Below are 15,495 nucleotides of genomic sequence, written 5' to 3' on the forward strand. Positions count from 1 at the left end.
TTGTGCGCCATTTCTATTATCCAACCAGATTGGATAAACGAAGCAAGGGAGGAATGGAAGAATGATGAAGAAGTGTGGGCACTTATTCGAAAGCTACAAAAAGATTCCAGTACGTCTGATACATTTAGCTGGCAAAATGATTCATTATGGTACAAAGATCGCTTATACCTCTGTAAGAATTCCCAGCTAAAACAAAAGATTCTTATGGAATTGCACACTTCTCCCTTAGGAGGGCACTCGGGATTTTTAAAAACTTACCACAGGGTTAAGAAGGAATTTTTTTGGGATGGCCTTAAATCAGATATTCAAAAGTTTGTTGCGGAGTGTTTGGTTTGCCAACAAAATAAAGTTGAAACAATTAAGACACCGGGTCTATTACAACCTTTATCCATTCCAAGCCAACATTGGTAGGAGGTTTCAATGGATTTTATCACATGTTTACCCAAGTCTGAGGGAAAGAGTGTCATCATGGTGGTAGTTGACAGACTTACCAAGTATGCACATTTTTGTGCATTATCACATCCATTTAAAGCCAGTACAGTTTCTACTGCATTTATGGAAACAATTCAGAAGCTACGTGGAAACCCAAAGATTATTGTAAGTGACAGAGATCCCATTTTCACTGGAAATTTTTGGACAGATTTATTTTCTTGTCTTGGTACTCAGTTAGCTCATAGCTCATCTTATCATCCTCAATCTGATGGGCAAACTGAGATAGTAAACAAATGTTTGGAAGGATATCTTCGTTGCTTTGTATCTGATAAACAGACACAATGGGTCAAATGGTTGCCTCTAGCTGAATGGTGGTATAACACTTCCTTCCATACAACAACAAAAATGACCCCATTTATGGCACTTTATGGGTATCAACCACCATCCATCACATCATATTTAAGAGAAAATTCTAAGGTTCAGGCAGTGGAACATCACATCGAACATCAACAACAAGTCCTCCAACTCTTAAAGGATAACCTCGTGTTGGCACAAAATAGAATGAAACAATAGGCAGATCAACATCGCAGTGAAAGAAGTTTTGATGTAGGTGATTGGGTATTCCTACGGCTACAACCATATAAGCAAATGTCCCTAAAGCAAGCTAAGAAGGATAATAAATTATCACCAAAGTGTTATGGTCCGTACAAGGTGTTGCAAAAGATTGGTACTATGGCATACAAATTGGAGCTTCTTGCAGCTTCTCGATTGCACCCAGTTTTCCATGTTTCATGTTTAAAGAAGGTTATAGGCGACAAGCTCCCAGTGCAAACAATATTGCCAGAACTTGATGAGGAAGGAAAAATTATATTGGAACTGGAAGCAGTCACAGAAACAAGAACTCGACAGCTACGAAATCGGTCAATTTCAGAGTATCTTATCAAGTGGAAGAACTTATCCGCTGAAGATTCCACATGGGAGGATGAGAATTTTATGCAGAAGTATCCAGAACTACTGAAGCGTTGAGGACAACACTTTTTTGAAGGAGAGGGGCATGTTGGGTCCCTATAATACTAGTGATTACCCCATTAATATTGTAGTTATACCCCTTATTTATATTGTTCTGCCCCTATTACCCCCATGTTGTTATTTCTGTGCCCCATAGAATCCCTCTATTGTTATTTTTGTGGCTTTATATTATTATTGTTAGGTCGGCTGGATTATATTGTGACTCCTTAGACTCCTATATATAGAAAGGAGGTTTTGTCATTTGTATCATAAAAGAATTGTTCATTTATGTAATGTAAAGGAGGTTGCCCCCTCGAAGAGGCTGAATTCTAAGGCGTTGATCTATCTTTTCTATCTTTTCTTGAGCTGGTTTCATACCAAAGTTCAAGACCCTTAGACTTCTCTTGGAAGGTGTTAAAGTTAAGAAAGAAGATGGTAGCCTTATCTATTCCATTCTTACTAAGTTGGGACCAACCTACTCTGTGTTTGTTTCCGCCTTCCATTCTATTAGAGAAGCCTTTATTTCTCAAAGACAAGACTACAAGTCCCCCTCTTTTGATGCCTTTTGTGATTCTTTAATAAGAGAACAAGAAAAACTCTTATATCTTGGTATTCTTAATCTTGGAAACTCTTTTAAGAAAGCCTTAGCCACCCAGTAGCAGCCAAATTCAAAGAATCCTAAGAAGCAGTATCCTAAAAAGAATGGTCCTAAACCAAACAAGGGTCTTAAGAAATTTCAATCTCAAAATGAAAAATAATTTCAACAAAATGATAAGGCAAATAAAAACAAAGGGAAGAAGACTGATAGACATTGCCACTTTCGTAATTGAGATGGCCACTTAGAATACAAATGCTTTAAGAAGATGGAAGCCTTGGAAGCAACAATGAAGAAGCATAACATCCATTTGGAACACTCTTCAACTTCAACTTCATCTTCAGAAATAACACTTTTTGCATGTGGTTGTCAAGCATCTCTATCTGGTTATACCCTAAATGTATCTTCTTATTCTCATTCTCATGAGTGGCTCATTGATTATGGAGCTTCTTATCACAAGGCCAAAAACAAAGCCATGTTTTCTTCTTTAAATGATTGTAACAACAAAAATATATATGTTAGTGATGATAGATCTCTTAGTGTTGTAGGGACTGGAATTGTTCATCTAGACAATGGTCAATTTAATGATGTATTATTTGTTCCAACCTTATCCTGCAAATTTCTATCTATATATCAGATAACTCATTCAAGTGAAGGTAAAATCGTTGAATTTTCACCTCACGATGTTGTAATTAAGGACCTAAGAGATCCTAGACAAATTTTAGCTACTGGCATTGTTGATGATTCTACAAGGTTGTATAAGTTTAACAACTTTGGGTCATCAAATCTTCCCTCGGTATTTGTTGCTCATAATGATGTAGTGAGCAAACTTTGGCATGAGTGATTTGGTCACTTAAACTATTGCTCCCTTTAGAATCTATGTAATGAAAATATGGTGACAGGTCTTCCAACGGTATCTTGTAGAGATGGTGTTTGTTCTGGATGTGTACTCAGAAAACATCATCATGGTAGTTTTGAAAAATGTGCCTCTTAGCATGCCTCAACCCCTTTACAGCTTGTGCATAGTGATTTATGTAGTCCACTTCCATTTGTTTCATTCTCTGGCTACAAGTATTTCTTAACTTTCATTGATGATTTCTCCAAACGCACTTGGGTATACTTCTTATTCAAGAGTGAAGTATTTAACATGTTCTTAGCCTTTAAGGCCTTTGTTGAAAAACAATCTAGACATCAAATTCTTAAGCTAAGATATGATAATGGCGGAGAATATGTTAACAACAAATTCACCAACTTTTGCACTGAGAATGGAATTCAAATGCAACATCCTATTCCATATACTCCACAACAAAATGGTGTAGCTGAAAGGAAGAATCACACCTTAAAGGAAACGATTAATTGTATGCTTCAATATAAAGGACTTAGTCTTAATTTTTGGGCAGAAGCAATTAACTGTGAAAATTACATAGTACATCACGCTCCTACTAAGGTTTTAAAGAATATCACTCCAGAAGAAGCATGGAGCTCAATTAAACATATGTAAGTCACTTTCGTGTTTTTGGAAGCGAAGCATGGGCCCATATTCCAGATGAGAAACATAAAGCTTTAGAACCTAAGAGTGAAAAAAGTATTTTTGTTGGATATTCTGAAGATGTCAAAGGATATAGACTTATTCCACTTAAGTCCAAAAATGTTATCATTAGAAGAGATGTAAGGTTTGCTGAAAATATATTAGCCTACGAGCCTAGTTTGGCGGATGTGCCACCTCTCTCTATCCCTTCTACTTCTGAAAATATTTCTTCTTCAGATGATGACAGTGAGGACAAAAATCCTCCCCCACCTTCTAAGGATCCTCCTTTAGCTCCTCAGCTTCCAAAATGGGTCTATGCTACTCGAGATGCAATAGGTGCTCTTGCCGGTGATCCTACAGATCAACAATGTACACGTTCTCAGTTCGATAGAGCCTCTTCTTTACTGGCTCAAGCTTCAGTGAATTATGGTCCTGACACTTTTGCAGAAGCTTCATGGCATCTAGATTGGGACACAACTATGAATGAAGAATATTGTTCATTATTGACAAATGATACATGGGATCTTATTCCTCTTCCAAAGGGACGAAAACTTGTTAGATGCAAATGGGTTTACAGAACCAAGTGGACCAGATGGAAAAATTGATAAACATAAAGCTCGTCTTGTTTCTAAGGGTTTTTCACAAGTTGAAGGCATTGACTATACTGAAATCTTCTCCCCTCTTGCCAAAATGAACTCTATCCACCTTATTCTTTCCCTTGCTGCCTCTTTCAAATGGGAAGTCCATCAGATGGATGTTAAATATGCCTTTTTTCATGGGGACTTGCATGAAGAAATCTATATGGAACAACCTACTAGCTTTATACAAACATAATCCAGCCTTGTATGTCAGCTTAAGAAATCCATTTATGGTCTCAAGCAAGCCTGTCGTGTTTGGTATGCCAAAATGGATAGCTTTCTTTTAGAAACTGGCTTTTCTAGGTGTCATTCTGACAATACTGTCTACACCAAGAAAGGCGGCAAGTCTCTTATCATTCTTGTTCTTTATGTTGATGATCTTATCCTTACTGGTAGTGATCCCAACCTTATAAACCATGTGAAGTCCAACCTTAAAAATAAGTTTGAAATGACAGAATTAGGAAACTTGTATTATTTTCTTGGTCTTCAAGTCTTGCAATCCAAGGAAGGTATTTCCCTTTCCCAGTCCAAGTATGCTTGTGATATTCTACGCCATTTTCACATGGAAGAATATAAGCCAACCCCTTCTACCTTTCAGTCTGGAGCCAAACTTTCAGTCACTTGTACTTCCCCTAAAGTTGATGCTACCTTATACCATCAACTTGTAGGAAAACTTTTGTATTTGACCCATATTTGTCTTGACCTTTCCTTTGCTATTGGCCTTATTGCTCGGTTTATGCAAAACCCACATGAAAGTCATTGGAAAGCAGCTAAAAGAATACTTCATTATGTTCGAGGTACAACTCTGTTTGGAATTCATTACAGTGCAGAAGCATCTCCTCTATTGGTTGGTTTCATTGATTCTGATTGTGCTGGTGACCTCGATGATCGGAAGTCTACTGTAGGTTATGTGTTCAGTCTTGGTTTAGGACCTATTACATGGGCTTGCAAGAAACAAAGTTCCATTTCTCTTTCTTTAGCAGAAGCAAAGTATTGTGGTGCTGTAGAAGCTAGTAAGGAAGCCCTGTGGCTTCGTCAGATCTTGTTAGAGTTTGGATTTTAGCAATAGCATCTGACTACACTTTGGTGTGATAATCAAAGTTCCATTCAACTATGCAAAGATCCAGTCCAACATCAGTGCAATAAACACATTGAACTGCACATGCACTTCATCAGAAAGCTCATTCATGACCATGTTCTTGAAGTGCAATATTTTTCAACAGATGATCAAGTTGTAGACATCTTTACAAAGGCTCTCACAGAGGCGAAGTTTACTAAACTTCGATTTATGGTTGGAGTTCAAGAAGTTGTCACTAAGGGGGGATAGGCTCTAATGCCTCCTTCCTTCTCCTATTGTGTCATATTTGTACATCCTTCAATCCTATCCCAAGTTGTTCTTAAGGGGGGATGTTAGGATATTCCGACACATAGGAAATAGTTAAGTATAACTTGGTCTAATGTAGAGTTAGGTAAAGTGTGTTTCTTTACTATGTGCTTTTGTAACTTACAATCTGACGGTCACGATATGTAGTGATCCGACGGTTAATTCTCTCCTCGGTATTACCGACACTTGATCCATGGCTTAACACCCGATTGGTCCATGATCTCTATTTAAAGAGCATGGAGGGTCATTTGTAGGGTAACCATTCATGAGAGAAGCTTATGTAAATTTTCATTCTTTTATTAATAAATTTCCTGAAGTGGTCGCATTGGTTCAAACCGTGGACTATTTCCCTCTTTGAAGGTTTTAACCACGTCAAGAATACTGGTGTATTGATCTATGATCTGTTTGTGAGTGGTATCCTTTGGTGTTCTGTCTGAGGAACTTACCCTATAATTCATACATGAAAACATTGTCTTTGTGCTACAAAATTTACAAGCTCCTCCAGGTTTGACTAAAACTAAAGCTAGATTTCTTAAATTAAAGGCTGTGAGATTTTGTATTTTGGATAATAATGTGTATTGGAAAGATGCAAGAGGAATTTTACTTAACTGTGTACTAAAAGATGAGGCAGATAAACTTATGAAGGAATTCCATGAAGGAGATTGTGGAGGACACTTGTACTGGAAAACAACAACAAACAAGCTTTTAAGAGTTGGGTTCTACTGGCCCACCTTGTTTGTAGATGTCCACATGTCATCAACGCCAAATCACCACATGTCATCAATGCCAAATATTTGAAGGAAAAAGAAAATTGTTACCCCTACCCTTGAAGCCCATATCAGTTGAAACTCCTTTCCAACAATGGGGTTTTGATTTCATTAGAGAAATACATCCTAGTTCCTCAGCGCAACTTAAGTGGATTATTACACCCACTGATTATTTCACAAAATGGATTGAAGCTATACCTACAAGACAAGCCATAGATGTAGTAATCATTAAATTCATGGAAGGTAACATTCTTACTAGATTTGGATGCCCAAATAAGATTATTATTGATAATGCAGCTGCATTCAAATCAAAGAAGATGGTGAACTTTTGCAATAAGTACAACATAAGATTGGGTCACTCTACTGCCTATTACCCACAGGGAAATGGGTTAGCAGAGTCTTCAAATAAAAGTTTGGTTAATATCATTAAGAAGTTGTTGCGGGATAACAAAAAGTCTTGGCATAATAAATTAATCAATGCTTTGTGGGCAGACAAGATTATTACCAAAAATTCTATTGGTATGTCTCCATTCCAATTAGTTTATGGGGTAGATGTTGTTTTCCCCTCGTCCTTATGAATCCTTGTTCTGAAATTACTGCAGGAGTCACAAGTTGAGCCTAATGATTTACAAAGGAGGATAAACCCAACCATACAACTACAACAATCAAGAGAAGAAGTTTAGAACAAAACCAAAGTCATCCAAGAAAACATCAAAATGATTTATGATAGAAGAACTAAAGCTGATGATTTTCAATTAGAATACATTGTACTAAAGTGGGATTCAAGAAATGAGGATAAAGGTAAGCATGGTAAGTTTGATAATCTATGGAAGGGACCATATAAAATTGATTCTTACAGAGGAAACAATGCATTTTTCCTAAAAGACATGTCTGGAGCACAACTACCTGGTGGACTTGTAAATGGTAGAATGCTCAAACATTACTTCCCTCAAGGATAAATTACTTTTCACTCAAATCATTGTGAATACCATTCTATTTTTCTACTATCAGTGTGGGTGGCTTACATAAGAAGTTAAAGCCCAAGGTGAAGGCCATCAACTTTTGATGAGTTGTTGCCATATCTACAAGAATAAAAAATCAATTTAGATGCAGAATAAAGACTGAAGACAATGGACCAAGGCTACTGATCTACTACATTCTTGACACCTCACAAGGAGGATGTCATCCCCAGTTGGAGCCACTGTTAGGGTCCTATAATTCATAGGATCAAATGATGATTGGCTATTATCTTTCAGTTGATAGAAATTGTAAATAATATTATATTCTGCAAATGATTTACAAAAAAGTGATGATGAAAAGTGGATAAAAAAATGTATATCAGAAAATAAAATTACAATAAAAAGAAAAAAAAGAAAAGAATGAAAAAACCCCAAAAAAGAAAAATATGTATGCAAGTGAGCAAGTCTAAATGCCACTAAAAAAACAAAAATGCATCAAATATACTTTAGGAAATTTTCAAATAAAGTGTGCAGCTTGTTTAAATGCCACATAGAAATAGATTTCCTAAGTTTGATCATACTGTTTAATCATGGTTAAACTGAGTTAAATAAGGTTGCTTAGGTTAGTGAATAAATCAACCATTCAATTTAATCTTGGTTGAAATTAATTAGGTAGATTAGGGAAAGATTAGCCAAAGTCTTTCATCTTGGTTAAATTTGATAAATAAGCATTAGAATAGAAGTTGCACAACCTTAAAAAAACTGGGCTTGCTAGATTAAATGCGCCCTTAGGGTAAATTAAGTGTGTTTTAGAATAATTAATCATGCTTGTAATAAATTAATCGTGTCATTTAAACACGATTAACAATTTGTAAATAAGATATTGGCGCTAAAGTTTTGATTTGTGATAAAGTTGAAAGGGACAAACTTAATTTGTCGGCTTGTGGTATAGCGGGCACATAATCCAACTACCACGATCTACCCTGCCCGAATCAACGATGTGGGATGGATTTCGGACCCCCTAGTCCATTCTATTTTTATCGGCAGGGGGGAGTCCGAAAGGTGGATTCACTATTCCTCGGCACCCCCCTTCTTAAAACCTCTTACCCACTACCTCCCCTCCGAAAACTGCTCCCTCTCCCACCAACATCTATAATCGCCCGTCACCTCAGTATCACCCGCCATGTCTCTACTCCTCCTCCAATCCTATCATGCCACGTGTCCTCCCTACTATCGCATATCATTGCCTTTCCCTTCTGCCACATGTCTTTCCCTATTTGACATCTATTTTTTCCCGTTCCACCCTATCCATTATACGATAACCGTTTTCTCCCGAACGTGCACCATATCACAATCGACCCGCTCCATAGTGGTCAAACACAATGGGGGTTGCCAGTTGCCTATAAAAACCTCCCATTTGTTCAGTGTGGCCCCCTTTCAACTTCCCATTTACTTCAAAGAACAGGTACATTGGTTTAAAAGTCACATCTCCTCCACCAAATTGCTTTGTCACCCACTGCAGATTCCAGATAGTTGTTTCTCAGCTAGGTACCTGTTACAACAAGAAAATTATTCAGAAAGCAACCAAATTTTCTTGGGTAAATACCATTGGATCTTCACCTCTTTTCCTAATAATTTTAAAAAATGGCCCCTAAGGGAAATTTGAAACCAACCAATGAAAACCCATTGATCCCTCCTACCATTGACCTAGACCATATACCCTTGGCTGACCATCAATAAAATCACATAGACCAATTGTGAGTTCGACTTGTTCGAACTGCACAATTGGCTCAAGCAAACCTTTCTAAACCAGAGTGATGAAATCAACCTCTTAGAATCCCTTTTTCCGCAATTCATGTTACCCCAGACTCATCCTTTCCTAGATTTTGTTTTACAGTGTCAAGCCAAGTATATCCCTAGCAAAAGAGCCATTGTGGCCCAAAATGGAGACATTCTCTTTACTATAACCTCAGCATTAATTAACTAGATGCTTCAAGTCCCCCAAAATGATTCTTTGATCCCTTTCTCTGTATATTCCCTCATGGAACTCTGCCAAAAGCCAACCTTCTCTCGAAGAGCCATGATATTTGAAATTTTCTTGCAAGAAGATGTGTAGACTCCAAAGAAGAATCCACCATATCCAGCCTCCATGTTTCCAGAAAAGACCAAGCAAATTGTCTCATTAGTATCTTGTCTCCTAGGGTATCAATCAGATCAATGGGTGGATGAACCTATCCTAGGTTTTTTGTCCATCTTTTCCACAGAAGAAAAACCTTTTGTAATGTTTAATTTCAATCAATTCCTTGCAGACAACATCCATGAGAAATTTCTCAAGATTACCATAGAAGGAATGTTTAAACATGCATCAATGCTAGTTTATATGTTTCTATTTTACCAGGTAGAAAGATTCCCAATTGCTTTGCAGAAACTAGATGAACAAGGCAATGCACAATCAGTCATCCAATGGACCTCTTTGGTGCAGAAGAATTCGAATGATTTCAGTTTCAGTGACTTCATAGACTAGTTCATTTATATAGTTGCATGCCTTCTTAACAGTAATGTGGAACCTATAATAGGTTTTGAGATACAAAGAACCTTACACCTCAATGAACAAGTTAAAACAGGAGACTGGTACTTGTACCAGAACTACACAGAAATTAGAGTGTATGGTTGTGAGCTGCCACCATACAAATTGCCAAAATATGTTCCTATGAGAATTTTCTCATTGGAATATATAAGGCAAATGATCAATATGGATGACTTGTTGGGTGTGGAGCCTGATTATCTTCTGTATTCAAATGTATCGCCGCATTGGACCCCAGTTCGTAATGGGGCGGCAATGCCACCCATAAAATATTCGCTGCAGGGGGGGTCCGAGGGGGTGGTTGCGACCTTTGGGAGCCCCCCCTGGCAGGGGGATCGGGGGAAGTGCCCCCAAAGCTAATAATAGATGAAAAATTGCCTTGTAAAATTTTGTAATTTCGTAGTCAATCTGGGCCGTTCATTAGGCGGAGATTTGACGGTAGAAGTTATGTTTAATTTAGGGGTCTTTGCCTTAGAAGGCAACCCTTCGCTATATATGAGGGAATTGTATTGCGTCTATGTATATCTGTATTGTTTCTCCGTGGACGAAGCCCAAATTGGGTGAACCACGTATATCTATGTCTCTCTTGTTTTATGCGTTTTCTATGTTTATATTTCTACAATATGTGTTCCATTGCTCTGTAATATATAATTCTCTAACATGACTTACACTTTTTTCAACTAAAAAGAAGGCACAGTTCAAGATCAAGGCACAGGTGGGGCCATTCATATGCAACAATAGAGCAGTAGGTAATGAGGCAGATGCACTTGTCAAACAAATGAACTTCCAATAAAGCTTTACTTGGTCATATGACCCCTTCGGTACCATTTCCAGTTTAAGAGTGGAACAAAAGACCACTCCTTACACTCCCACTCCCAGGCCAGAAATTAAAAAATTCATGAACCAGGATCAGTGGGAGGAGAACACTCTGCAAGAAGCTAAAGAACAGGTTCTATCTACAACCACTTCACAGACTCCAGTACCTCAGGAGAAGCATGAGAAAAGGTCAAGAGAAGAAGATTCTCCTACAGTAACATAAATTGGAGCCAAGGAATTATAAAAAGAAGCAGAAAACTAATTCCAAACCAGTTTTCATGCAAGAAGATGAAGAAAAGGCTACTATAGTTTCGATAGGTCCACATGTTTCTACAATTCCAGAAAACATCTTTGTAGGTACTAGACAAGAAGATATTTTTTTAGGCTCTCCATCTTCCTCAGCCTCAAAAGATCCTCCAAACAGCACACAAAACAGAGTTGGCTCTAGGCCAAACAAAGCCAAACATTTTTGCTAAGTACAAAGAAATCAAGCAGAAAAATGAGATGATAAAGGCGAGCACATATACTCAATTTTGGAAACAAATTGCTTCTTCCCAACACAGGCTTCTGTCAGCCTTTGATACTGAACAATGAAGAATGCAAATGGCTTTTCTACAGGATGAGGTTCCATTCCCAAAATCACCACCAAACTACAAGAAGACAATTTTATCCTTTGACACTAATCAAATCCATCCGATTGATCAGATGGATATGCAGAAATAGACTTGAGAGATATTATTCTCCAACATTGACTAATACTGCCATGACAACTTCAAAACTCTAGGCCTCCATCAACAACATACAATCACAGTTGAAGTTGGAGAAGATCTCATCTTTGGCAAAGGATACTAAAATTAAAACACTAGAGGACTTAGTCATTAAGATAGGTTATGACCCCAATGATGTAAAGGTAGTAGAGGAGATTGTAAGAAAAAAGAATGTAGATATAGCAACTCTAAGGAAGCAACTCAAGCTGCCATCTATAGAGGATCCATAGACCAAGGAAATTGGAGAGCTAGAAAAGAAAAAGGAAGACATGTTCAAGATAATAATTGAATAGAATGTCCAAATCAGAGAAACGGAGGTGGAACTAGAAAAATTGCTCAAGGAGAAAGAGCAGCCATCACAATTGGATTTAGTTCCATTGCTTGTAGTGCCTATTTCAGTCGTAGGAACAAGAAAGTGTCTGGGCTTATTATCTTGAAACCGGAGCTCGTGCTGTGCTGCACCGGCACAAACCACAAATTCTTCCAACGAATTGATTAAAGCGATGCAGGAGATGTCCCTTTAGGGAAAATAAATTGAGAAGTTAAAAGATCAATTGAAGAATTTACAAGAACAAAAATTGAAGATAGACAACTCCTATGTAGCATAATTACAAAAATCTCACAGGCTTACTTAGAGAATAGAGTTTTTAGAGAGTGAGTCAGTAATGGCTCAAACTTTAGCACAAGCCAAAGAAAACATATGGGTGGATATAAATCAGGCCATAACAGAAATTTGGCCATCAATTCAGATCATCTTTGAACATGAAGAATTGATGTGGAGATAAAAAACAATGATAGAGGAGGTAAGAGAAATGTTGGGAGAGGAACTGAGTGAAGCAACAACATTAATCAAATTTTTGAATTCTAAAACTAAGGAAGAATTGTTGGAGCTTCCGATTGTAGTTGGAACTGAAACCATTTTGGAGATAAAGATTTTTTTACAGAAGAGGAACCTTATGATACAACTGGAGAATAAGTGTGAGACTCTGGAAACTATTGTTCATAGGTTTCATACCAGGTTCAATTTACCGAATTAGAGGGGGCTACCAAGGTTGGTAGAAATAAATGACAGATTGATCAGTTTGAGTGACTACAACCACAAGCTTTTTACTATTGCCCAAGATAAGTCTAAGTTTGTAGGGGTAAAAGGAAGTATTACAAGAAAATATTTCCTAGAGGCTTTAGATTTTGATTTGATCATTAAACATGAGATCAAACACATTTTCATCAACAAGCCTACACTTGAGAAATATACTGAAGTTGATGAAACATATATAAATATAATACAATTTTCTATCCCTAGTGAAGATCGATGGGATCATTTGTGTGAATTACTTGAGTGAAACATGTTTCATCTCAAACAGTGAGGCAACACCTTTTTGGGACCAGTCATCAACAACCATCCTCAACAATAGTGCCAGCAGCTCCAACAATTCAAAATTCCTAAATTTTTGTACTATTTGTGTAATTAGTTTTAGATATTTTAGGATGCTGCCCTGATCTTTTGAAATCAAGGTATTTTGTAATTATTTCTATAAGTACTTCATAATTCGAAGTAGTAGAGGTTGATGTTTATGTAAAAGAAAAGGACCATTGATGTAAAGTTGTTCCACAAAGTTCCAGTGGACACATTTCAGTAATACAGAAGCTCTTATAGGATTCATGTGTTAGATTTTTGGTGAAGTGATATTCTCCTTTGTTGCTATGTTTTCCTTTCTATGTAATTTCATATGTGTTTTATAATATATTTTTTTCAAAGACAATTATGAATATGAATTTGTTTAAGTACACTTAGTTCTATCTTTTGAACAATTTCAATGTTTTCCACTGAAGTTAAGCAATATAAATATTAATTTCTCTATGCTTAATGGAAACTTAATCATTTCTTCTTTTTCCATCTCATCAAGCATATAAGATCCAATAAATCTACCTACCTTGCCGTGTTAGATCTGTCTATCAATGCTGAAATAAATCCATTCGAAGTAAATTGACTCCATTGCCTAATGGTATCTTGTTACATTACCAACCAAAGAACCAAACCAAATAAAATACCAAATTATTGAACTTTCATAACTAGCCTAATATCTCAATATAAACAAATCTAAATATGAAAGAGAGATCCCTCTCTGAAGCTGGCAGGGCTAGATCCCAACTTCCAAAGTGGTTTGGTCGTTACCTTTGTATTTCTTTCACATTCTTAGGAATTATAGAGTGCTAACAACATCGAGCATCAACAACAAGTTCTACAACTCTTAAAGGATAACCTCACTCTGGCGCAAAATTGAATGAAACAACAGGTAGATCAACATCGCAGTGAAAGAAGTTTTGATGTAGGTGACTGGGTATTTTTACAGCTTCAACCATATAAACAAATTTCTCTCAAGCAAGCTGAGAAGGATAATAAATTATCACCCAAGTACTACGGTCCTTACAAGGTGTTGCAAAAGATTGGTACTATGGCATATACATTGGATTTGCCTGCATCTTCCTGAGTACACCTAGTTTTCCATGTTTCATGCTTAAAGAAGGTTATTAGTGACAACCTACGAGTTCAAACAATGTTGCCAAAACTTGAAGAAGAAAAACATATATTTGATCCTGAAGCAATGACGGAAACAAGAACTTGGCAGCTACATAATCGATCAATTTTAGAGTATCTCATTTAAGTGGAATAAATTACCTGCTAAGGATTCCACATGGGAGGATGAGAATTTTATATGGAATCATCCATAACTACTCAAGCATTGAGGACAACATTTTTTTGAAGGAGAGGGGAATGTTAGGTCCTTATAATACTAGTGTATCCCCCTTATTTTTATTGTTATGCCCATGTAGCCCCCATATTGTTATTGTTGTGCCCCATAGAAGCCCATTATTGTTACATTATTATTGTTATGTAGGTTCTGATTATATTTTGACCCCTTAGACTCCTATATATACAAAGGAGGCCTTGTCATTTGTATCATCCAAGAATTGTTCATTTATTTAATGTAAAGGAGGTTCCCACCTCGAAGAGGATAATTTTTAAGTCGTTGATCTATATTTTCTATGAGTTGGTTGCATAACAGTCAAGGCCCAAATAACAGCGGTGTTGAAGCCCAAAATTGTCTCTTTTTGACAACCTTCTTACACTCCATCCTCCTTTTTTTTACTCTAATAACTCTAATTGAGAATAAATTTACAAGGTTTATGGCAATAACAGGTACCTGAACATACTTTATTTCAAAAGTTTCATTGTTCTTTATTATTTAACTCAATATTTTCATAAACTACTAAATTGCACCAATTCTGCAGCCAATGGTTGATTCTGCAACATAGTTGAAGGTTTAATGAGTTTCAAAACTCCAACCAAGGAACAAGACATATGGGTAGGTGGATAATAGTTGGCATAATGATATTTACCTATCTTCATGATCTAGATTGATGACAAGAGAACCACATAAGCCCAGTTAATGCGGAAGTCAACCAATGAAGAAGGAGCCAAAGGCGAGTGAGAAAATTAATGGAAGCAGATATTTAGCCTCATGATTTGCTTCTCCATTAGAAATTAATGAGGAAATCATACAATATTATCTTCTTATGTTATTTTTAGTCTATGTCGAGTAGGATATACTCATAAATCTCTAAAAAAATTATTGATAGAAGTTATAAATCTACCTCTCGGCATGATAAACATAGTCTTGCATATTTTTTTGAAAACTTTGTTCACAATTATAAAAGCTTTGTTTTGTTTGATATCCCTGTTGTGTGTTATCTCAATGTGTATATAATCATTTGAAGAAGTCGTGTTGTTACCTACATCTCGCGGGAGGGCCCCTTGGAGTTGTAAGATTTTATTGTTTTCAATTAACATTTCAATTATGCATTTTATGTAGTGTTTAATTCATTCATTTAACTATCCAGTTTCGATTTTGAATGAATGTTTAGAACTGAGTTTAAAGCAAGATTTGTTTAGACATTTTTTTGTAGGAGGTATGAGTGAAATCGAGATATCTTATGCACATGAAAAGTAGTATG

Source organism: Pinus tabuliformis, chromosome 6 (assembly GCF_031772625.1).
Source record: "Pinus tabuliformis cultivar Carrire ecotype Pingquan chromosome 6, CPIR1, whole genome shotgun sequence".
Classification (NCBI taxonomy): Eukaryota; Viridiplantae; Streptophyta; class Pinopsida; order Pinales; family Pinaceae; genus Pinus; species Pinus tabuliformis.